Here is a 25,729-nt window from a genome sequence, read left to right on the forward strand (position 1 = left end):
GACCTGGGCCTGGGGCCACGGAGGATAGAAGATCCTGGGCTCCCTCACCCGAGGAGACTGGTGAGTGGACCAGCCGCGGGTGCGGCACGTGCCCTGAGCTGCCGACGGGACCAGACACTAAAGATAACCCGGTCCAGCAGGGGAGGCACTCGGAGAAGCGAGGCCGGCCCACGAGGGCCATCAGAGAGAGAGGTCCGAGACCTGAGGAATTAACCCCCTACCCTATAGGGAATGGATACCTGAAGAACTCGGACTGGTGCTGGGACCTTACTGGAAATCCTATTACAGCTGCGAGGGGGGCACTGAGCGGGGACCCTGATTCTGGCACAGAGACCTGGCCGACGCCGGAGGTGGGCCGAAACGGGGGACTATCTCTCAGTCCTCATCCTGCAGGGAGATCTCAGATACCCCCTGAGCGACCTACCCCTAGACCGATAGAGAGCAAGGGACAAAATGGGAAAGGACAGGGCTACCAGGCAGCCCCCGGCATCACAGCAGAAAATATACAATATACCGTCCCGGCAACCCCCCACGGGGAGACTACGACGCTATCAGGAACCTCCACACCAGACGGAGTAAACGCAATCCTAATGGCTATTCAGTCCTTGCAATTGGCAGTGGAGTCCAAGATAGGAGAGGTCCGTGTGGACATGGGTCTCATCAGGCAAGACCTCAGGAATGCTGTGGGCCCCAAAACAGAGGTTGAAACTAGAGTCTCACAGACGGAAGACGACCTTGCTGAACTTAAAATTAAAGTGGCCCAACTGCAACCCCGAACTGGCGAACTCCACCGAAGGGCCGAGGACGCTGAAAATCGCTCCAGGAGGAACAACCTGCGCTTTGTGGGATTTCCAGAGGGGGTGGAAGAGAATAAAGCAGCCGAGTTCTTGGAGAACTGGATTAAATCCTGGATGCCGGACCAGTCGCTATCACAGTGGTTCTTGATTGAAAGGGCCCACAGGTCACTGGCCCCCCGACCACCTCCCGGGGGCCCGCGTCGGCCGATGATAGCTCGCTTTATTAACTTTAGAGACCGCGACAGAGTTCTCGTAGAGGCCAGACATGTGACCGATCTCTTATGGGACAATCACAAAATCCTGGTGTTCCCGGATTACACCCGCGAGGTACAGAACAGACGCCGGTCCTACGAGCGGGTTAAGCAGAAGCTAAGAGCCATGCAGCTCTCTTACATGTTGTTGTTCCCCGCACGCTTGAAAGTTATCCTAAACGGAAAAGATCACTTCTTTGACTCGCCGGAGGAGGCATGGACATGGCTGACGGAAGAGGCTCCGAGGCCTAGCAGTGAGCCTAAGGAGCAAGCGGGGGCTTCGACCGGAGACCATTCGCTCCCCCCGGAGGGAGAGGAAAAGAAGCCGAAGACGCGGAGGCCGAGGCGGAACAGATCCGACAGCCTGGACGAGTGAAGATCGAGAGGTCACACCAGAGTCGAGCACGGAGATAGCAACGGGATTTACTCCGGAACAAAGAGACACCAGCCATGGACCTAGTGGCGACGATCCAGGCCTGTCCTAGGCGCTGGGCGGAAGAACCCGTTTGGCCTGAACTGGATGGCGGGGCACTGCTGGAAGGGCGCTTGTCGGGGGCTCGCCGAGTGCATACTGAATATTTGCTGCGAGACTAAGCTCTGATGCCCGATAGGGGCAATTAGGCTAACCTTCTAAACAAACATTGCAAGAGATCCGTGTTTCAGGAGGGGTCCATCACTCCGCACTAACGCCAGGTTTAGTAGATAAAACTGGTTAAAATGGGTGTTAGGGCGACAGATGCTTCTTGGGTGGAAGTATGGGGTGGGGGGGAGTTGGGAGGAGTTGTGTTTACACCACAGTTACAAATTAATGTATGTTTAGGTTTCTTGACCTGTGAGGGTTCCCCCTTTTTTTTTCCCTTTTCCTTTCTTTCCTCTTCTTTCCTGTCCCGCGCCACAAAACACCTGGAGAGGCACCCCTTTGGCACGGCCCAGCTCACATTCACTTAACCTCACTCACATGCCGCTTCCAATGATTAAAATTCTGTCCTGGAATGTAAACAGCCTCCTGGACAAAATCAAGAGATCAGCGATATATAATACCGTGCGCAGGCATGCCCCCGTGGCGATTATGCTACAGGAGACGCATCTCCTTGGAACCAAATGTCCCATGCTCCCCAGAGGGGGATATGATAGGGTCCATCACGTGGGCTTCTCTAGAGGCTCCAGGGGTGTGGCTATATTGCTTCACCGCTCTCTGCCCATTACAATAACAGCTACACGCGCCGACACACAGGGTAGATACATAGTGGTGGCTGGGCTGATACAAGGGAAACCCATAAACCTAGTAAGTGTATACGCCCCTCCTGGGGGATTGGAGACCTTTCTGACCTCCCTTAAACAGATTATAGCTGACCTTCCCCAGGGTACCACATTAATAGGAGGGGATTTCAATGCAGTATTACACCCTGAACTAGATAAATCAGGAAATAAAACAGCCGGCCGTTCGTCCAGAGCGTCGACGCTCAGAGACTGGGCAGATAGCCTCGGTTTGTGTGACATATGGCGAACCTGGCACCCCAACGCTAGGCAATACACGCACACGTCAGCGGCACATGGGTCACATGCCAGAATAGACCTCCTATTCGCCCCCGCACTAGACATAGTTAACGTTACGGGAACATAGATCCTTCCACATGCACTGATACAGGTGCGCCTCGGTAACGCTGATCCGACTCATAGGCCCACTTGGAGGCTAAATGCTTGGTACCTACAGGAAGAGGAATATAAAGAGGCAGTGAGAACCCGATTGATGCAGTACTTTGAAGATAATGTAGGCTCAGTGCAGTCGCCAGGCACGGTCTGGGCAGCATGCAAGGCAACAATTAGAGGTCACGCCAAAACACCTCATCCGAGTGAGGGAGCGAGCTTGTATCTCCCAAATAGCCGATCTAGAATCGCGGACACTTCACTACGAACGCAGGCATCTGGCCTCTCCCTCGGCCCAGAGCCTCTGCCAGCTCCTGAAAATGCACTAAGAGGTCAAGGCCTTCACCCTAGAATCAGCCAAGCTCATGTGGAGGGCCTCCACCGCTTGAGTATATGGGTGGGGGGACAAAAGTGGGAAACTCCTGCACTTGCTGGCCACACGTCCCATGGCTAACAGAATTATAGCCGAAATCTCAGATGGGTCCGGAGGGCTCTCCAGAACCCCTACGGACATTGCACAGAGCTTCGCCGCCTACTACGCGCGCCTGTACACAGAACGCCCACGGACACAAGCAGAGAGGGACTCTCCACTCCTAGACGAAATCACCCTTCCCAAGGTATCATCCACAGTCCAAGATGCGCTCGACGAGCCATTAACCCTAGAGGAAGTGACAACCGCAATAACCGCACTAGCCTCGGGTAAGACCCCCGGCCCAGACGGCTTACCAGTCGAATTATATAAAAGCTGCGGCGATGCAGTAGGACGACACCTCCTTAACAGGTATGAGGAGGCCGAGAGCAGGGGCCACTTCCCAATAGGTATCGACCAAGCCACAATTACTGTGATCCCTAAAACCCAACCACCATCACGGAACTGTGCAGACTATCGCCCTATCTCCCTTTTAAACGTCGAAGTTAAGATACTCTCTTCGATCCTCGCAGCAAGGCTAAAACCTGCCCTTTCAGCGCTGATCCATCCTGACCAATGCGGCTTTATGCCAACCAGGAGCACCAGCACTGCATCAGACGCCTGCACCTGGCCCTGGCGCACCGTGATACCCTAGCCGTCTCATCGAAAGCTCTTCTCCGCCTCGATTTTGGGAAGGCGTTTGACACAGTGGATTGGTCATACCTACATCAGGTCCTGAGGGGCAACGGGTTTGACCCCAGATTTAGGAACCTTGTGAAACTCCTGTACTCACAGCCGATGGCCAAAGTGCAGATGAATGGAACGGTGTCGGACTCTTTCCCCATAGGAAGAGGCACGCGTCAGGGCTGCCCCCTGTCCCCACTCCTTTTCGCGCTGGTGATAGAACCGCTCGCCAAACTGCTCAGAGAGGACCCTCTGATTGAGGGATGGTCCTGGCCCTCGGGCTCTGAAGACCACGTGGCCCTCTATGCAGATGACGTTCTCATATATGTTGCGAACCCAGCCATGAGCGGTCCGCGTATTCTGCAGTTTCTTGATCTTTTCTCGGAAGCATCCGGCCTCACCCTGAATCACCGCAAGTCACTACTTGTTCCATTACACCCAGCGAGGGATTGCATAGATTGGCAGCAAACCATCCCCATTCGGCGAAACAATTTTAAATACCTGGGGATCTCTGTCTCCCTTGTACAAGAGCTAGCTTGGGAGCTAAACATGGCACCCCTTGTAGCTAAAGCCAAGGCAGACCTTCTGCGTTGGCAAACCCTGCCCACTAACTTACTTGGGCGAGTCGCCCTCTTCAAAAATGATGGTCCTCCCTAAATTTCTTTATCTGCTACAAAACTTCCCATTCCGAATCCCCAAGAAATGGTTTAAAAACCTGGATTCAATGATCCGTCAATTTCTATGGAAAGACGCCCGCCCACGGCTGGCACTCGCAACATGCCAGCGTGGGCTGTGTGAAGGGGGCCTCGCGATGTCAAACCTATACTATTATCACCTCGCAACGCAACTCATTGTGGTGAACGACTGGGTTAGTGGAGGCTGGTCAGATCCGGCCTATAGACTTGAGCTCAGAACGCTGCAATACGCGGGAGTATTCGACGCCCTTTACGGATGCCCAGTTCCCAACTGCACCCCAGAGGTGACCAAGGTAATGCTCCTGGGATGGAGAGAGGCCCAGAGGGTCACCGGCTGGTGGAAACTAATCACCGGTCAAACCCCACTATGGCATGGTAGTCTCCTGGCCGAGGTCAGGAGACTGCAAGGATTCCGGAAATGGGATGAAATTGGAATCTCCACACTTGGAGATATCTGGGAGGGCACACACAGGAAATCCTTTGAAGGCCTCCAGAGCACCTTCTCGATGAACAAGTCACAGTTCTATAGATACCTTCAGGTCTGTCACACTCTTATGACGCACATGCGTACTGACGCACCCATGCCAGACCACTCACCAATGGAGGCCATAGTACTAATGGGCAAACTGGGCAAGGGAGGAATCTCACAAATATACCGCTCGTTGATCTCCAACACCCTTAGTCCCATGACCAGACTTCGCAACAAGTGGGAGAATTGGGTGGGTAAAATAGAAGAAGGGGACTGGAATGATGCCCTGGCAGCCCCTGGTACCCTAACTATATCCTCCAGGCTCCGCGTGATACAATCCTACTTCTTACACACTGTATACTTGTCACCGAAGAGACTATGCGAGGCGGGCCTCCGCTCCACAGCTGCCTGCCCCAGATGCTCCCAGCCAGGAGCAGATTTCTACCACATGACATGGTTATGTCCGATCATAGAGAAATACTGGAAAGAGATTGCAGCACAAATCTCTGGGGCCCTGCAAACAGACCTACCCCTTGAACCCCTCCTGTTCCTACTGGGGGTGGCGGGAGACACAGATTTAGGAAGAATGGAGAGAGCCTTTGTGGGAATAGCATGTCTGGTTGCCAAAATGGATATCATGACCAAATGGATGTCAGAGGGAGCCCCATCCCTAAATAAATGGAAACGGGGGATGGATTGGTGTGCACAACAAGAGAGAGTGGTATACGAGGCCAGGGGGTGCCCGGGCAAGTACGATAAGATTTGGGGAGGTTGGGAGGCCCTGGGAGAGGGCTAGATTACATGGGTTCCCGATTTACACTTACATTTCAAAACCAACTCCTTTGACTAATCCAAATACTAGTGGGCCTGGTCCTCCTGCTCAATCTCGTTCTGGGCCTAGGGGAGACCTACCCCGCATAACTGAGTGGGATCGACTAACAGAGGGCAAACTCACTCACGATCAAAACTAGCCACTGGGCGCCAAGAATACCTCCAAAATTTATAACCCATACCATGAATCACACGTGGACAGGAGACATTCTTTTTACCCCTTTTCACTCCTTTCCCTCTTTCCCTTTATTTAACTCTCACGCCTTTCCCGTGGGTTATTTCTTCCGTATTGTTTTAACCTTCTCAAGTGATCCTAATAAATCCGAAATAAGTTTTATGCGCACAGTAGGGCGCTATAACATAATATGTATCACTTGGCTTGGCAATGTTTTCGTAAATTTCTTTTGGGAAAATAATAAAACATCTTTATTAAAAAAAAAAAAAAAAGGATTTATTTTCCCCCATTGGTGTTACCAACTCTGATACCTCCTAGTTAACATGGCAAATGTCATAAACATTCTGGAGAACTGCAGACAAGCACTTAGGCAGTTTCTTATAGCCAGTGGCTTAACAGATTAGGGTGGGGAAGTCACATTTGTCGTGGAAGCTCATGAAGCATACCAAACAGATTTTTTTTATTCTTGGGTCACTTTTCCTGAAGTGAATGACAATTCACACACATTACACACTTACATAATAGCGCTTGTACCACAGTGGTACTATGCTTACCAACATTTAGAAATACCACTTTCTTATCAAGAACACCAAGACTGGTTCAATGGCAGCCTTCCATATGTATACAACCGGTGAGATTAGGGGGGCAGATTTAAGAAAAGTAGCACTGCACCTAGTGCAGCACCATTTTCCTTGTGCCCCTTAGAGCCCCCCAACTGCCACCATGTGTGCGCCGTATTTAAAAAACAGGTGCACCATGGTGCATGGAAGGGGGCAATGGCCTCATTTTTTATGCTATTGATGTCCTCTGCAGGAGTAGTGCCAAACAATTTGGTGCTACTCCTGCAGAGTACATAGGGGCCATTATAGATAATGGTATGCCCCCTTGTAACGCCTGCTGTTAGCAGGCGTTAAAAGTGCTGAAACAAATAGTTCAATGAAGTCTCTTGGATTTCCATGTGCCATTTTTGGGCCCCCTAACAGGGGAATGACCCCTTGCATACATTATGCTTGGAGCATGCATAATGTGGTGTCAAGGGTTTACAAAGTGGTACAATGCATGCATTGCCCCACTTTGTAAATATGGTGCGGGGAAAATATCACTGTAGCACCACCTTACCTTAAAAAAAATTATGCTATGGTGGCACTAGGGGCTCTGAAATCTGCCCCTAGGTCCTTCAAGTAATGATGGACCAACATAGTCCACGTTTGCCACATATACACCTCATCCCATTGTGCAGGCTATGCAAGTAGTTGATGTATGCACACTTTATAATGAGCAGTAGCAGTATATTGATGACTAATATAATTTGTGATTCAGACTTTAAACACTGCCCAAGCGAGGGCTGCTCCAGCTGTCTACCATTTGGCATTTACAGGAATTCATCCACAAACAGTGCATTCAATAATGGGCAGGACACCCACAGAATGGGAGAAGATTCTGTTCTGAATAGCACACGGACCACAAGATAACCATAGAATTCTCACAATGTGCTTCCCATTCGAAATGGTTTCCTCAGTAGAGGACTGCACCACCTCAGATACAGTCTTTGCAGCAGTTTACGCTTTGACACATAGTACCCCAACACTTGAATTTGCTAAAAGTGTTAAAACAAATTCAAAATGAACAATTGGCAGCCCCAGACTTGTGGATGAAACTGATGAGTAATTTCAACAATCTCATCAATAATATTAATTAACATTAAAGGGGAGGCAGAAGCATTGGCCATTCCCCAGCAGCACTGAGAAATTCCTCAACAGAACCAGGAGCACGAGCTGCCAAAGATTATCTCTGAGATTTATACTAGTATAGTTCGGATAGTCTTCAGGCCAGACCAATTAAACCACAAATTCAGAGTACCACCGTAGGAGAGGTACCAAACAAGCACATGAGGGTTCTAAAAAACGCTGGGGTAGACAGAAACAAAATAAAGCTAAAAGAAGTCACAGAGCAGATTCTCCACATCCGGAGACCTTTGAAAGGAGATATAGGGGGTCATTACAACCCTGGCGGACGGTGTTAAAGGTGCAGTGATACCGCAAACAGGCCGGCGGACAAAAAAAGGGAATTATGACCGTGGCGGAAACCGCCAACATAGACAGCCACTTTAACACACCGCCCGCCACGGCGGTACAGACAAGCAGCGCGGCAGTCACCGCCAACAGACAGGCAGAAGACAATGTACCGCACACAGTATCACAACCTTCCAATCCGCCACCTTTTCCGGGGCGGATTCACCGTGGATAAAAACACGGTGGAAACAGCTTTTGTACTGGGAAAACGCTCACCTCAACATACTCCACGAGGAAGGAGGACACCATGGAGCCAGAACTACAAATACTCCCTGCCCTTGTCTTCCTGCTCATCTACGAACACCAGCAACGGCGGCGCCGAAGACAACGGTGAGTACTGCACCTACGACATAGGGGAGGGGGGAGGCAAAAGTCAGGGACACACACACGCAACACCCTCACCCCCACCCTCGCACATTACAACACACACACCAATGCATTTCCAAACATCACAGTAACAACCCACAACCCCCCCCCGGAATAATGCAAAGACAAAAGGAAATCAGTTCAAACATTGTAATGTATCAAAATACAGTTCCAAATATATACAGATATATATACACATTCAAAATTATATACATTACGAGAAGTAGTGCAGGTATGCACATATCAATGTTCGTGCACCACTGGTCCAAAAAAGCATGGGCGAGGCCCACACTAGATACCTGTCCACAAACGGAGAGAACACTGCAGGGGCATCAGATAGAAATACAACAGGCAACTCAGGGGGAAGGGAAGGGGGGGGCACCTCAGCAGGATTACAGCACCACGCCAGATCCACAACGTAGCTCCATTCCCATTGATGTATCCTGGGGAGTGCAAAGCCACAGTCTCTCAAGTCTCTACAGTGGGTGGGTTGCCCACTGTACCATCCTGGGGAGTGCAAAGCCACAGTCTCTCAAGTCTCTACAGTGGGTGGGTTGCCCACTGTCCAATCCTGGGGAGTGCTAAGCCACAGTCTCTCAAGTCTCTACAGTGGGTGGGTTGCCCACTGTACCATCCTGGGGAGTGCAAAGCCACAGTCTCTCAAGTCTCTACAGTGGGTGGTTTGCCCACTGTACCATCATGGGGAGTGCAAAGCCACAGTCTCTCAAGTCTCTACAGTGGGTGGTTTGCCCACTGTACCATCCTGGGAAGTGCAAAGCCACAGTCTCTCAAGTGGATAACAGTCTCCACTGGTTCTGGAGGGGGACTGGTGCCCAGAGTGCTTCATCCTGTTAAGGACAGACGGAGTGGATGCATGTCTCCACTGGTTCTGGAGGGGGACTGGTGCCCAGAGTGCTTCATCCTGTTAAGAACAGACGGAGTGGATGCATGTCTCCACTGGTTCTGGATGGGGAATGGTGCCCAGACTGCATCAGACTCCCTGTGACGGTTCCTGTTCCGTGACTGTCCCAGCTGCACATGGGATAACGATGCTTGATGTGGCGGTGTTTTCCTTGTTCAGCGGTGCTTTGCCCTGTTCAGCGGTGCTTTGCCATGGCGGTCTCTGACCTGTTCAGCGGTGCTTTGCCATGGCGGTCTCTGACCTGCTCAGCGGTGCTTTGCCCTGTTCAGCGGTGCTTTGCCATGGCGGTCTCTGACCTGTTCAGCGGTGCTTTGCCGTGGCGGTCTCTGACCTGTTCAGCGGTGCTTTGCCATGGCAGTCTCTGACCTGTTCAGCGGTGCTTTGCCATGGCGGTGTTTTCCTTGTGCAGCGGTGCTTTGCCATGGCGGTCTCTGACCTGTGCATTGGTGTGTGGCATGACGGTCCCTCATTGCCCAGCGGGGCTGTGGCTGCCAGGGCCCTCCTGGGCACTAACTCTGGCAGTGGTCTCCTGACCAGTGACGATACTGCTGCCCTCCTGGCCACTGACTCTGGCGGTGGTCTCCTGACCAGTGACGATACTGCTGCCCTCCTGGCCACTGACTCTGGCGGTGGTCTCCTGATCAGTGACGACGGTGCTGACGGTGGCGTCCCGAACGCCGGGGAGGATGGCGCCCTTCTCCGCCGTGCTGCTCTTACCAGACTGTGCAGACTTCTTCTGGCCCCTCACCACCTTTGGAGGAGTCACAGCTGACTCTGCAATCCCCCTGGGACCCTTGTGAGCAGTTTTGCCACCAGGAGTCTTCACCATGTACCGTCGGCCACTTTCCAACTTGGGGTGCTTTACAGGGGGTGGACTGGCAGTGCTTTAGCTCCATGTCACATTGGCTGCCCTGCTAGCCGGTGCACTCCACACACCTTGAACACGCACCACAGGTCCTGGAGTTTTTTTAGCTGAGGTGCTACTACGGTACTTATGAATTGGTGGGGTGGGGGTGGGGGCAAAGATGTCAACGTTGCTGAGGAAGAGTTGCTGACGAAGACTGGGATGGGTAGCTGGAGGGGGTCTGGAAGTGGAGGAAGAGGAGGTGGTTGTAGGAGGTGTAACTTTAGGTGTTTTGGGTGCAGGTGCAGGTACTGGAGGCTGTCGTGAGGTGGATGGATGTTGGGTGTGTGGGTGCCCGCGTTTGTGTACTTTGGGAGGGGGCGTCACAGACACACTGGGAGTGGACACAGGGGACGTGTAAATGGTAGTGGGGGTGGTGAGTGCAGGTGAGCGGGGTGTGGTGCTGGGTGTTCTTGTGCGAGTCCTAGCTCCTGTAGATGTAGTGCATGCAGGTGAGAGTGTAGACGACACTGGGAGGGAGGAGGGAGACGACGAGGAGGGGGACACAGAGGAGGCAGTGGATGTTGCTGTGTCTGTATGTGGGTGATTCTTGCGTGAGTATCTGTGGGTTGTGTGGTGCCTATGTTTGCCTGAGCTACTTGTGTGTGTTGAGGTGTATGCATGCTTGTTTGATGGTGTGCTTGGGATAGGCTGGGGTACAGGGTATTGGGTCTGGGTGAAGGAACACAGGGACAATGGCTGCCACCAGTGCTGAGGCCAGAGATTGCAGGGTTCGATGATGGGCAGCCTGACCAGAGTGAATGCCCTCCAGGAATGAATTAGTGTGTTGCAACTCCCTTTCTACACCCTGGATGGCATTCACAATGGTAGACTGCCCAACAGTGAGTGACCTGAGGAGGTCAATAGCCTCCTCACCGAGGGCAGCAGGGGTGAGAGGGGCAGGGGCTGAGGTGCCTGGGGCGAAGGTGATGCCCACCCTCCCGGGTGAGCGGGCACGGGGCGAACGCTGAGGGGCTGCTGGGAGGGCGGTGCTGGTAGGGGAGGTGGCGGCTGTACCTGTAGAAGTGGGGGGCACAGATGGTGCCACCACCACAAGGGAGCTCCCATCGGCGGACGAGTCCGTGACACTGGTTGGTGATCCGGTGACCGACGTGAAGCTCCCCTCGCCCTCCGTCCCACTGGTGTATTCTGAGTCCGTGGTGTGGCCCTCCATGGCCATGTGGGATGCAGCTCCCTCGTGCTCCGGTGCCACTGTACCTCCGCCTGATGATGCTGTTGCATAAAAGGACAGGGAGAGCAGAAAAAGGGGGGGGGGAACGACAGAAGAAAGACAGGTTGAGTGCATGGCTTACCGCTACCGTTGGTGGACAATACAGACACAGCAGCCCCCTGCACTACGCCGTGCTCTTGGCCACTACAGAGGCAATTCCTGGGATCTGGCCTACATGGCTATGGTGGACATCTGCACACATGGATGCCACAGGGGCATGTATACCTGTACTTGGCCCTCTACTGAGGTGGGGTGGAGTGGCACATGGCCTGCATTATGGAGGGGCCTAGCCTACGTAAGTCGCCCTGGCCTAGGGAAACCCACATCCCTCCTCCCCCACCCAGACCCCTCCACTGCACGCTAAGTCCCCAGAATGAGAGTGTACTCACCCCCTTGTGTCTGCTGTGATGCCCTCAGGCGCCCATCCAACTCCGGGTAGGCCACCGCCAGGATCCTGAACATCAGGGGGGTAATGGTGCAACGGGCACCGCTCCCACGTTGGGAGGCCATCCCCAGCTGAGCCTCCGCCGTCTTCTTGCTCCAGCGGCGAATGTCCTCCCATCTTTTCCGGCAGTGGGTGCCCCGTCTCTGGTGGACCCCAGGGTCCGGACGTCCTTGGCGATGGCATGCCAAATGTCCTTCTTCTGGTGGGCGCTGACCTACATGACATGCACAGGGGAAGAAGAAAAGTCATTACCAACTGCACCGTCGATGTGAGCGGCCCCCATCCCTACCCTTGCCATGTGGCACATGCATCCACAGTCCTTCATGTTCCCTGAACTATGCCCCCTTCCTTCTTACAACCAGCCCTCTCCACCCAGGCATAGCCCATACAACGTGCTCCCTTGGTACTTACCTGTTGGTCTGGAGGACCGTAGAGTAGCGTGTACTGGGGGAGGACCCCGTCCAGGAGCTTCTCCAACTCCTGAGCAGTGAAGGCAGGGGCCCTTTCCCCAGACGCAGCAGCCATTGTCCCTTCCAGACCGAGGTCACAGCAGCACTTGCAGTGTAGGTCCTCTCCTGTCGAAGATCAGGTATTGAGTGATTGAACAGATAGAAAATGGCGGTCACGTCCACGGCGGTGACGTCCGCAGCGGTGCGTATCATCACCGCCGGCGCACTTCATCACTGGCTCCTTGGACCCATAGGGTCCAATGTTAACCAATGCAGCATTGCGCCGCGGTCTATGACCGCCTACCGTGACGGGGTACAACGCCAGCGCAGATACCTCACATCCCATTGTCCCAGTTTAGGGATCAGGCAGCCGCCATTTCAGGGGCCCACATGGCTTCATTTACTACTGCGTCACACATACCTAGGCCTACACTCAACACACATACAGGAAGAGTTTTGTGTTTGGTGTTGTGTTCTGTGTATCTGTGGGTACATACCTGGAAATTTGTTGACTCTGTGGTTGCTGTTTTCCTTCCTAGGCACCGTCAGCTTGGACATTTGAGAAGATGGCGGAATCCTCCAGTGTACCGACCGCTGGTGGACCTGTTGACAATGGAGGAGTGACATTTAATCATCACCTACAGGTTTGACCGTGCCTCTATCCAGGAACTATGTACCCAGTTGGAGCCAGACCTGATGTCACCAATCCGCCATCCCACTGGAATCCCCCCTGACATGCAGGTGCTGTCAGTGCTCCATTTCCTTGCAAGTGGGTCTTTTCAGACAACTGTGGCCATGGCATCAGGGATGTCCCAGCCTATGTTTTCCAACGTGTTGTCCAGAGTGTTGTCTGCCCTGCTGAAACACGTAAGGAGCTACATCGTTTTCCCTCAAGTGGAGGATTTGGCTACAGTTAAAGGTGACTTCTATGCCCTTGGACATATCCCCAACATCATAGGTGCTTTTGATGGCACCCATGTAGCTCTGGTCCCCCCCCCCACAGGAGTGAACAGGTGTACAGGAACCGGAAGAGTTATCATTCGATGAATGTACAGATGGTATGTTTGGCAGACCAGTACATCTCCCAGGTAAATGCTATGTTCCCTGGCTCTGTGCATGACGCCTACATCCTGCGGAATAGCAGTATCCCGTATGTGATGGGTCAACTCCAGAGGCACCGTGTATGGCTATTAGGGGACTCTGGTTACCCCAACCTGTTCTGGCTATTGACCCCAGTGAGGAATCCCAGGACCAGGGCAGAGGAACGCTACAATGACGCCCATGGTCGGACTAGGAGGGTGATCGAACCCACCTTTGGCCTCCTGAAGGCCAGGTTCAGGTGCCTCCATATGACAGGTGGTTCCCTATTCTACTCACCGAAGAAGGTGTGCCAGATCATCATCGCCTGCTCGATGCTTCACAATCTAGCTTTGCGACGCCAGGTGCCTTTTCTGCAGGAGGATGGTCCAGATGGCGGTGTTGTGGCAGCTGTGGAGCCTGTGGAGTCTGTGGACAGTGATGAGGAGGAAGCTGAGGAAGAAGACATAGACAACAGGGAGTCAGTCATACAGCAATATTTCCAGTGACACACAGGTGAGAACATTTCTTTTTTACCATTACATTCACTTTCACACTTCTACCTCTATCATGTCTGTCATTCCATAGCACTATTTGGTCACTGAGTTGTACCTTTCCATTACGGTTTCACAGGTGTGGTTACCAATGTGTGTCATCTGCTTGCATCCTTCAAGGACTTGTGATGTGTGACATAGGTATGTTGGCTTTACAATTTAAAACGCATTTTGACACTGTCATTGATAATACAAATTTACCAAATCACAGACTGACTCCAGATTGTTTTGTGGTTCAAGGGTGTTTATTTAAGTGCTCAAAAATGGAGGGGGGTTGTAAAATGGTGATGGAGGACGGTGGAGGAATGTCCATGGCAGAGTCCAGTCTATTGGTCACACAGGTGCACTGCCCATATGGGCATAGGAAGTGGAGCTGGGGCAGTTAAAGTATGGACAGGGTAACAAAGTGGGACAGTGGGAGGACAATCAGGGTGGTCTCATTTCCTGGCGGGGGTCTTGCCATCTTGCTCTGTCCTGTTCCTGGATCTTAGGGACCGCTTGCGTGGTGGTTGTCCGTCTGCAGGGGGTGGGGTGCTGGTGTGGTGGTCCTGTGGCGGGGCGTCCTGTCCACTAGCGCCGGCGGAGGTGGTGGGCAGTTCATCGTCCAGGCTAGTGTCAGGGGCCCCTTGGAGTGCCACGGTGTCCCTCATGGTCTTTTGTATGTCCTTCAGCACCCCTACGATGGTGCCCAGGGCGAAGCTGATGGTTCTGAGCTCCTCCCTGAACCCCAAATACCGGTCCTCCTGCATGCGCTGGGTCTCCTGAAACTTGGCCAGGACCGTCGCCATCGTCTCCTGGGAGTGGTGGTATGCTCCCATGATGGAGGAGAGGTCCTCGTGGAGAGTGGATTCCCTTGGCCTGTCCGCCCCCTGTCACACAGCAGCCCTCCCAGTTCCCCTGTGTTCCTGTGCCTCCGTCCCCTGGACTGTGTGCCCACTACCACTGCCCCCAGGTCCCTGTTGTTGTTGGGGTGGTGGGTTATCCTGGGTTCCCTGTAGTGGTGGACACACCGCTGATTGACGTGTCCTGGGTACGGAGGTATGGGCCCGCTGGGTGGGTGCTGTGCTGGTGTTACCAGAGGGTGGAAGGTCAGTGTTGGGCTGTGCCTGTGCAAGGTGAACCGACTGTCCCGAGGCCCACAATGGTCCGGGCTGGTCATCAGGATCCAGTAGGGCAGAGCTGCTGTCGTCACTGTGGGCCTCTTCTGTGGGTGGAGTGGAGATGTCTGGACCCTCTGGTGTGGTGACGCTCCTTAGTGGTCCTGCAGGGATATGAGAGCATGAATATTGCATGTGTGTGTGATGGTGTGCAATGGGTGGGTGTGCGTGTACCCCAGTGCAAGCATTCCTGTGTGTGGGTTTGTGTGATGATGGTTAGGGGGTTGTTCTGGGTATGTGCAGTGAGCATGCTTTGGTGAGGGGTGACCATGCTTAGTTGTGTCATGCAGGGCTTGGTGTTGGGATGAGTGGTTTGTGTTATTAGTACATTAGTGAGGATTTGGGGTGATAGGGGAGGGGGTGAGGGTGGGGGTTGTGATAGCATGCAGGTAGGGTGGGGGATATGATAGTTAAGATTTGACTTACCAGTGTCCATTCCTCCACCGACTCCTCCGAGGCCCTCTGGATGATGGTCAAGACTTGCTCCTCCCATGTTGTTAGTTGTGGGGGAGGAGGTGGGGGTCCGCCGCCAGTCCACTGTACCGCGATGTTGTGCCTGGAGACCACAGAACGCACCTTTCCCTGTAGGTCGTTCCACCTCTTCCTGATGTCCTCCCGATTTCTTGGATGCTGTCCCACAGCGTTGACCCTGTCCACGATTCTGCGCCATAGCTCCATCTTCCTGGCTATGGAGGTGTGCTGCACCTGTGAGCCAAATAGCTGTGGCTCTACCCGTAGGATTTCCTCCACCATGACCCTGAGCTCCTCCTCAGAAAATCGGGGGTGTCTTTGGCATGACATGGGGTGGTGTGGGTGATGTGTGGGGTGGTGTAAGTGTTGATGTGTGTGGTGATGTGTAGTGGTGTGTGGTGTTTTGTGTGTGGAATGTTGTATGGGTGATGGTGTTGTGGGCCTCTGTGTGGTGGGGTTCTCAATTGCTGTGCTCTCTGTCTCTCTGACCTTTGTTCGTGAATTATGGTCGTAGGGGTTTGAGGGTGATGTGGGTGTGTGTTTTATATTGAGTTGGGTGTGTGGGAGTGGTGTTTGTATGTGTGTCAGGTGTGTGTATTTGGAATTGTCCAATGTGGCGGCGTTTTGGAGATGTGTGTGTATTTTGAGCGCGGCGGTGTGTACCGCCAATGGAATACCGCGGTTGAAAAACCGCTGCCTGGATTCGTGGGTCGTGATAGCATGGGCGTGTTTCTGTTGGCGTGACGGTGGAGGAATTGTTTTCGCCAGTTTAACACTGACCTTTGGTGTGGCAGAGTTGTGTGGGTGTCTGAATTTCGGCAGATTCCGAGATGTGTGTCATAATAGCTGTGGCGGAATTCCGCGGCCGCGGCGGTGTTTTGGCGGTCTTCTGCACGGCGGTAAGCGGCTTTTACCGCCAATGTTGTGATGACCCCCATAATCTCCGAACTAGAGAGATTTTAAAAACTCTTGATAGATATCAGTGTACTGATGCACGTCCCTCTCTTTCCTTTCAAGAAATGCCAGATAAATGGAGTGAGAGAGTGGGCCGGTCAGAACACCGCACTGAGAATGCGAATCCGAAGAAGGACTCACAACATTCCTTGGAAGCTTATGTTAAAAAGCAGGATAAATCTCCCCAACAAAAGCCTCAATTCAAAAAGAAAAAGGTGGCAAGCAATACTGAGAACACTGTTGAAGAATAGGACGTGGGCAGCGACTCTGCTGGACAGCGTGGCAGAAGTCATGATTTGTCACCAGAATCTCATAGATCATCTGGATGTGACAGCAACTAAGGACTTTGTCATCACAGAAACAGCAGACAGGCATGTCTCTCCACCCAATAAGGTTTGTGAAATAAATATTAAGATTGAGGGAGACATAGAGTGCACTATTAAAGTAATATTTGGGGAAAATTTGTACTGTGATATTGCATTGCATCACTTTGTAAATATGGCACAGCAGAAAATCCACCTTAGCTCCGCCTTGAAGTAAAAAAAAATTATGCTATGGGGCGCTGAGGTGGTGCAAGGGGCTTGTAAAAATGTCCCTTAGACCAAGATTTATGGTGGTCTAGCGCCATTCCGCAACATTTTTTTTTTTACACTAATGTGGCGTTGGAAGGTCTAAAATGCTGCGCCATGTTTACAAAGTGGTGCAATGCTTGTATCGCGCCACTTTGTAACTCCTTGTGCCATATCATGCCTGAGACAGGCATAATGTTTACAAGGGTCATGGTGGAGCTAAAGAGGACACAAAAATGGCACAAAGGAATCTATGAAATTCATTTGCACCATTTTTATCTACATGTTTTAACGCCTGCTAATTGCAGGCGTTAAAAAGAGGCTCCTATTGTGTTCAATGGGACTCTGGGTGCTTTGCAATATTAGTGTGATTTTTTTTTACGCTAATACTACAAAGTGACAGACTAACGCCAAAAATTATGATGCTATTCCCACTGACTTCTGCCATGGCGCGCTGTATTTTAAATACGGCGCACACTTGGTGGTGTTAGATGGGGCGCAAGAAAAGTTGTGCTGCACTAGGTTTAGTGCCACCTTTCATAAATCTGGGCCTTAGTGTCAAACAGACCACTACAATGGGCATACCTAGACCATTGTGGTCCCTTACAACTGGATGGTCTACTCAAATACATCTTAGTCGCTGTTGAGTTCTGTTCTAGAATCCTATGAATATGGCCACAACAGTCGGCTGACGCTCTGTTATTAAAGATCTGCAGGTCTTTAATAGTACATATGTGGATGCCGCATTCCACTCGGACTAGTTCCCTGCTTTTGCTTCTAGGGCATTCAGGGACACCATGAGGGTGATGGGTGTTGAACTCCATTACTCTTCTCCATCACATCCCAAGGGTAATTTGGTTGTGGAAAGGAGGAATTGAGACTTAAAGAAATCTTTAACAGATACAGTATTGGGTTTAGGCTGTCATTGGCTTCATCACCTATATGGGTTCCAGACAGCATTAAATAATCTACTTAAAAGGTCCTTGGGAGGTCACACCCCTCATAAGGTGTTTTTTGGGATACCTATGTATGCCCCAGATCTAGATGTACCTTGTTAGAAAAGGGGTCTCTAGTTGGCAGTCTGTTTGTACCCTGTCCAAGTAGGTACCCTCACTCTAGCCAGTGTAGTGGAGATACACAGCTCAGATAACCCCTGCTCATCCCCTTGGTAGCTTGGGACAAGCAGTCAGGCTTATCTCAGAGACAATGTGTAAAGTATTTGCACAAACACATACAGTAACACAGTAAAAACACCACAAAAGAACTCCACACCAGTTTAGAAAAATAGAAATCAAACAAGACCAAAAACAACAAAAATACAAAATGCACAAAAATATATCAATTTTTAAAGTAAAAAGAGTCTTAATCTATCAGAATCATTGGATGCGTTGATTTAGCACAAAGTACCTGATATCTGTCAAAAATAAAGCCACAAAGGCAAGGTTGAATCAGAAAAGTAAGCAATGCATTGATTCCCTTCTCAAAAGTAAGGCCGTGTGTCGTTTCTTTCTCCGCTGGGTAAGCGATGCGCAGATTTTTTTCTCGCAGGGAAGAGACGTGTCGATTTCTGGACAAGCAACCTTGGGTCCTTGCGGTGATGTTGAAGATTTGACGCCCAGGGACGATGCTTGGAAATCCGGACACACAGCAATGATGAATCTGTGATGAGCTGGCAATGTGTCAATTTCACCGGCGCTCTATTGATTTTTCAGCCCCGCTGCAGGCGCTGTAACAATTTTTCTGCGCTCGGCTCCAGGGCGTGGATTTTCTTTCAGGTTTCACCACCTTCTTCTTCCAAGGGCTCAGGGACTGGATGTGGCACCACTTGGCAAATCAGGGGTCTCAGCCAGAGGGCCCAGGTGCTGGCAGATGAAGTCTTTGATTTCCCTGAGACTTCTTAACGAGAGGGAAGCTCAGTCCAAGTCCTTGGAGAAACTTCACAATCAGGATACACAGTAAAGTCCAGTCTTTGTCTTCTTTAAGGCAGAAGCAGCAACTGCAGGCCAACCCAGCAAAGCACACACAGCAAATGGGCAGTATTCCTCCTCACAGCTCTTCATCTCTTCTCCTCAGCAGGGGTTCTTCATGATCCACAAGTATTCTAAAAGTCTGGGGTTTTGGGCCCACTACTTATACTCATTTCTGCATCTGAAGTAGGCAAACTTCAGAGGAAAGCATTAGTAGTGCACAAGACCCTGCCTCTTCCTTGCCCTGACCCAGCCACACTCTAGGGGGTTGGAGATTGTATTGTGAGGGAATAGAAACAGCCCTTTCAAATGCAGGTGACAGCTCCTCCCTCCCACTCTAGCCCAGGAAGAGTCATCAGGATATATAGGACACACCTCAGCTCCCTTTGTGTTCCTGTCTAGAGGGAATTCACAAACAGCCCAAATGTCAGTCTGATCCAGAGATCGATTCAGCAGCCAAGAAGAGGCACAGAATGGTTAAGCAAGAAAATGCCACTTTCAAACTTACATTCTGTAAACAAAATGTACTAAAATATGTATTTTTGAATTGTGAGTTCTGAGACCCCAAATGCCACATCTAAATCTGCTCCCAATGAGACACTGCACTTAAAAGGTATTTAAAGGAATCCCACGTTAACCTATGGAAGAGATAGGCCTTTCAATAGTGAAAACAAATTTGGCAGTATTTCACTAGCAGGACATGTAAAGCACACCAGTACATGTCCTACCTTTTAAATACACTCCACCCTGCCCATGGGGTTACCTAGGGCCCACCTTAGGGGTGTCATACATGTAGTAAAAGGGAAGGTTTGGAACTGCACAAGGGTACACTCACCAGGTCAAAGTGGCAGTGCAAAACTGCACACGCAGACACTGTATTGGCAGGTCTGAAACATGTTTACAGGGCTACTCATGTGGGTGGCACAATCAGTGCTGCAGGTCCATGACTAGCATTTGATTTACATGCCCTGGGCACCTCTAGTGCACTTTACTAGGGACTTACTAGTACATCAAATATGCCATTCAGGGATAACCAATCATAATCACATTTTACACCAGAGCACTTCTATTTTAGCACTGGTCAGCAGTGGTAAAATGCCCAGAGTACCAAAGCCAGCAAAAACTAAATCTAGCACACAGTTAAAAATACAGGAAGCAGAGGCAAAAAAGACAGGGAAACCATGCCAAGGATGCCAGGTCTAACAGTCCTGCACAGGCTGGATTCCTAATTTTGGGGATCGGGTTTGCGAAAAGACTGCTGTGACGAAGGAGTTTGGCCAATCCTACAGAGCACCGGTTCCAATCCTTGCAATACACTGTGCCAGGACTGTCATCGTACTACTGCTGCCTGCTTCCAAAGGGAACAGATTTGTCTCTATTGACAATGTTAAGTTGCACCATGTGGTCAATCGTACACAGTAGACCAAGAGGTCCCTTGGGTACAAACCCACCCTCCTTTCACTACCCAATAGGACAAACCTCTTCAAGCAGCAAACACTGTTTCTTCAAGTAGCAATATGTACAACAATGCCAATAATTGCGACGTCAAGCATGGGGAGGGTGGAGAATGAGCTTTTGCTGATTCCAGTCACCACTTCACCAACAAGACAAGACCAAGCAGTGGAACTATATTACTCTAGTTCAAGACATACAGTCAGCATTTCCTATTATGATCCTCCACAGCAAATGGATTCATCCACCAGCACTGCACCAGCCCCTGTGTTTGCACATACTGCTTCTGGTTATTTCATCGAAATTGATGACTTTTCTTCTGCCTCATCTGCTTCTACAACATAAACTGTATCAAAGACATGTAAGCTGTACATATGGCTTAAAAATAACTATTTGGTTTATCCCTGGTATTACCTATGGGTACTGTTGATATTACTTGCCTTTCTGTTTTGGATTGGTTTTGTCGTTGTTTTCTTTCTCTTGATGATGGTCATTATCTTCCTCAGCCGGTGGATGAGGTTTTAACACCTTACTTATCTTCATATAAAATTCAAAGAGACTTGTCCCTTGTGAACATTTCAGCAGACCCGATTCCAGGTGAGATTGAGTGGGATAAAGTACCATTTGACATGTACAGTCCTACAGAGGTCATTAAAATTCCATAAGTGTTAAAAATATCAATGACTCATGTAATTACACCTGGTATTGTTTCTGATGACTGGGACGTTAAAACAGTTCATTCAGTGGTTGCCGAGCTAGACTACTACACTGTTTTTGAAAGTGAAGACTTTATATGAACACAACAAATTATGGGGAAATGTTCTGTTCTAACCACTGGACATTACTGAACCAAGCTAGTAAACCCAGATCAGTTTTTAACTACATACAATGTGAACCTTGTCCAACCCCACCAGATAAATTTCACAATTGGCAAATATAACAGCTTTGGTTCTGCATGGTACCTTCAATTTCTCACTTTGAAGTCCGGGCGAGTAGTTATTTTGGCCAAAAGACACAAAAGGTTAACATGTTTTGTTAAATCCTCAGGGTGTTTCAAAGCAACCCTTGCTATGTCTCTGAGGAACACTTTCATGTTTAAAGCAGATAGATAAGGAAAACATGAAAAGGCTTTTGCGGTTGTTGATAATGGCATGAATACCTTATCCTATAGAATTTACACCTTAAATAATATTCTGCCATCTGTGATTGCCATTATTCAGAATGACGTCCTTTCTACAACATGGGCAGAGTCAATTGCATTCCATCATACATTTAGGTTGGACGTTGAAAGTTTTGAAAAATGGTTGTGTGCCCTGGAAACACATACACAGTAGCAAACTATTTGCCACTTTTAGGGGAATATTTATCATTTGTTTGCGCCGCATTTGCATAATTATTTTTACTCGAATGGGGCGCAAACTTTACTCCATATTTATATTTTGACCCTAGACACATCTAGCGTAAAAATATTGGAGTTTGTGCCATTACTTGGATGCGTAAACCCACCTTGCTTCAATGAGATGTAAGGTAGGTGTTCTCATCCCGAAAATGACTCTATCCCTATAGCGCCATGTTTATCACCCCTTGCTAAAATGCAAATGAGTGGGAGGCGGACCCAAATATTGGTGATTAGCTTGCTGAGCGCCATTATTTAACGCCTGGGTCAGACCAGGCATTAGGGGACCTGTGGACCCATTTCCATGGCTAAACGCCATGGAATGGGCCCACAGGTGCCCACCCCAAGCTCCAGGAACACCCCCACCCACATCAGAGGGCCACCAAAGGATTGGGAACCCCATCCCAGGTAAGTAGGGTAAGAATAGGTAAGTGTTTGTAAATAAAAATGTAAGTGCCATTGGGGTCCTAATATGGGGCCCCCTGTATGGCACTGGGTGCAATGGTCAAGCCCAGGGGACACTGGTCCCCTGTGCTGGCCATTGGAGTGGTGGGCATGACTCCTGTCTTTAATAAGATAGGAGTCATGTGTTATGGATGGTTGTGCATCAGGGAATGATGCTAGGCTGGTTAGTGGCATTTTTTTGTCTCTAACCGCCCTAGCGTCATTTTTTGACGCTCAGCCTCCATCTCCTCTACAGCCACCCCCACCCAGCTAGTGTCTTTTTTCAACGATAGCCCAAGCTTAGCGCCGGCTTACGGCATTCCATAAATTTGGCGCCCAGCTGGCACTTTGGAATGACGCAAGCTGACAATAAACTTTTTGACGCAAAACTGAGTTACCGCAGTTTTGCACCAAAAAGTATAAATATCCCCCTTAATTATCTAGGGGACAACAGACAATGGCTAAAAAGAATCTAGTGACATCATGCTTAGCACCGAAAACTTAGAAAAGTTGCTTTTAGCAGTGGCAGAAACTTCCCCTGCTGTATGGTAAATACATGGAGTTATAAATCTGCCTATTTCCACGTTTCGTTTTACAAACTGTTTGAAACATTTTGCTGTAGGCAGATATAAGCAGCTAGGAGACAGTTACATCCACAAAGTGTTGGAGTTGCCTTTTGATTTCAAATGTCTGAACGGCAAAACAGAGGTCTTTCTTAGCAGAAGGGAATGTAAGACTACTGTTAGTCATTCGATGATTTGTAAGCAGGTGTCCTTGCACGGCCTATGCAATGCTGAGGTCGCAAAAACAGCATGCCGTCTGACAAGGCTGTATCCTGATCTCATGATGCAGCACTTCGGAGTCTCTTTGCTGCAAGAGCTAGAGTATGACTGGTCTTTGATCTCCCGACCAGTCCTAAAGTGTGTGGCATGTTTTCCAATGCATTTGGTGTTTCTTCAAATGTGTACCAATAGTGTGTTTTGTTGTGCAGCCTGTGCCTCCTGGGGTCAAGGATCTGTTAATGTTCTCGAGGAGGGTTTGTGAGCACAAGAATTTGCATTTAATAATTATCTTTTACGTAATCATACTTATGTCCCCTTCTGTGCCCAGGACGGAATGGTTACGTCCTAAGGCACAGTGCTGCTGTGCCCAGGACGTAACCATTACGTCCTGGGCACAGAGCCCAGAGCCCAGAGCCCAGAGGGAGCACTAGCGCTCCCTCTGTGGGATCCCCCCCACCCCCCAAGGCAGGGATGGAAGGGGAAGCCCTTCCCCTTCCACCACCCCACCCCCGTGACGTCAGCGCGCAATCGCGCGCTGATTGTCACAGGGCCTCCTCCCATCGCGCTGGAAGCTCAGCTTCCAGCGCGATCGGAAGAGAAATACAAATCATTTCTCTTCCGATCACGTGCGGGAGGCCGAGAGAGGCTTCAAAGGGAAGGAAAGTTATTTCCTTCCCTTTGAAGGCTCTCTCTGCGTTTCAAAAGACAGATTGCGAAGCAATCCGGCTTTTGAAACGCCCACTAGACACCAGGGATTTATTTAAAAAAATTAAACTGGCATGAGGGAGCGACCCCTTGGGCAAGGGTCGCTCCCAGGGGGGGCATTTTTTTTTTAAGGTCTTTCCTGCCCCCAGGGCCTATTATTAGGCCGATCTGCCCCCAGGGGGGGCAGAAACCTCTAGGCACCAGGAATATATATATTTTTTTTGTTTTGTTTTTGTTTTCTTTTTTCAGCCTATTTTAATTAGGCCGATCTGATCCCAGGGGGGGCAGAAACCACTAGGCACCGGGGATTTTTGTTGTTGTTGTTGTTTTACAGATGGGGAGCGACCCCTTAGGCAAGGGTTGCTCCCCTGGAGGGGCAAATTGTATGTAGGCCACTTCTGTCCGCTTTGGGGGCAGATCGGCCGATTTTGGGTCAATCTGCCCCCGAGGGGGGCAGAAACCACTAGGCACCAGGGATCTTTTTTTGCGCCCTCACGCAAGGGGAGCGACCCCGTAGGCAAGGGTTGCTCCCCAGGGGGTGGGGGGGCAAATTTATTTTAGGCCATTTCTGCCCCCCCTGGGGGCAGATCGGCCTATTGTTATTAGGCCGATCTGCCCCCAGGGGGACAGAAACCTCTAGGCGCCAGGGCTCATTTTTTGTGTGTGTTTTTTCTTTTGTTTGTTTGTTTTTTTAGAGATGGGGAGCGACCCATTAGGAAAGGGTCGCTCCCCTGGGGGGCAAATTGTATTTAGGCCATTTCTGCCCCCCCCTGGGGCCGGCTGAGCTAGAGGCCAAAATCCACAGGTAGGCACTTTGCAAAAACACCTCTGTTTTCTGTGAAAACATTTGATGTGCCCACGTTGTGTTTCCGGCCATTTCATTTTGTGGGCGCTAGGCCTACCCACACAAGTGAGGTACCATTTTTATCGGGAGACTTGGGGGAACGCTGGGTGGAAGGACATTTGTGGCTCCTCTCAGATACCAGAACTTTCTGTCACCGAAATGTGAGGAAAATGTGTTTTTTTAGCCAAATTTTGAGGTTTGCAAAGGATTCTGGGTAACAGAACCTGGTCAGAGCCCCACAAGTCACCCCATCTTGGATTCCCCTAGGTCTCTAGTTTTAAAACATGCACAGGTTTGGTGGGTTTCCCTAGGTGCCGGCTGAGCTAGAGGCCAAAATCTACAGGTAGGCACTTTGCAAAAAACACCTCTGTTTTCTGTCAAAAAATGGGATGTGTCCATGTTGTGTTTTGGGGCATTTCCTGTCACGGGCGCTAGGCCTACCCACACAAGTGAGGTATCATTTTTATCGGGAGACTTTGGGGAACGCTGGGTGGAAGGAAATTTGTGGCTCCTCTCAGATTCCAGAACTTTCTGTCACCGAAATGTGAGGAATATGTGTTTTTTAGACAGATTTTGAGGTTTACAAAGGATTCTGGGTAACAGAACCTGGTCAAAGCCCCACAAGTCACCCCATCTTGGATTCCCCTAGGTCTCTAGTTTTAAAAAATGCACAGGTTTGGTAGGTTTCCCTAGGTGCCGGCTGAGCTAGAGGCCAAAATCTACAAGTAGGCACTTTGCAAAAAAGACCTCTGTTTTCTGTCAAAAAATGGGATGTGTCCACGTTGTGTTTTGGGCCATTTCCTTTCGCGGCGCTAGGCCTACCCACACAAGTGAGGTACAATTTTTATCAGGAGACTTGGGGGAACGCTGGGTGGAAGGAAATTTGTGGCTCCTCTCAGATTCCAGAACTTTCTGTCACCAAAATGTGAGGAAAATGTGTTTTTTTAGCCAAATTTTGAGGTTTGCAAAGGATTCTGGGTAACAGAACCTGGTCAGAGCCCCACAAGTCA

Source organism: Pleurodeles waltl, chromosome 2_2 (genome assembly GCF_031143425.1).
Source record: "Pleurodeles waltl isolate 20211129_DDA chromosome 2_2, aPleWal1.hap1.20221129, whole genome shotgun sequence".
In the NCBI taxonomy this organism is placed as follows: domain Eukaryota; kingdom Metazoa; phylum Chordata; class Amphibia; order Caudata; family Salamandridae; genus Pleurodeles; species Pleurodeles waltl.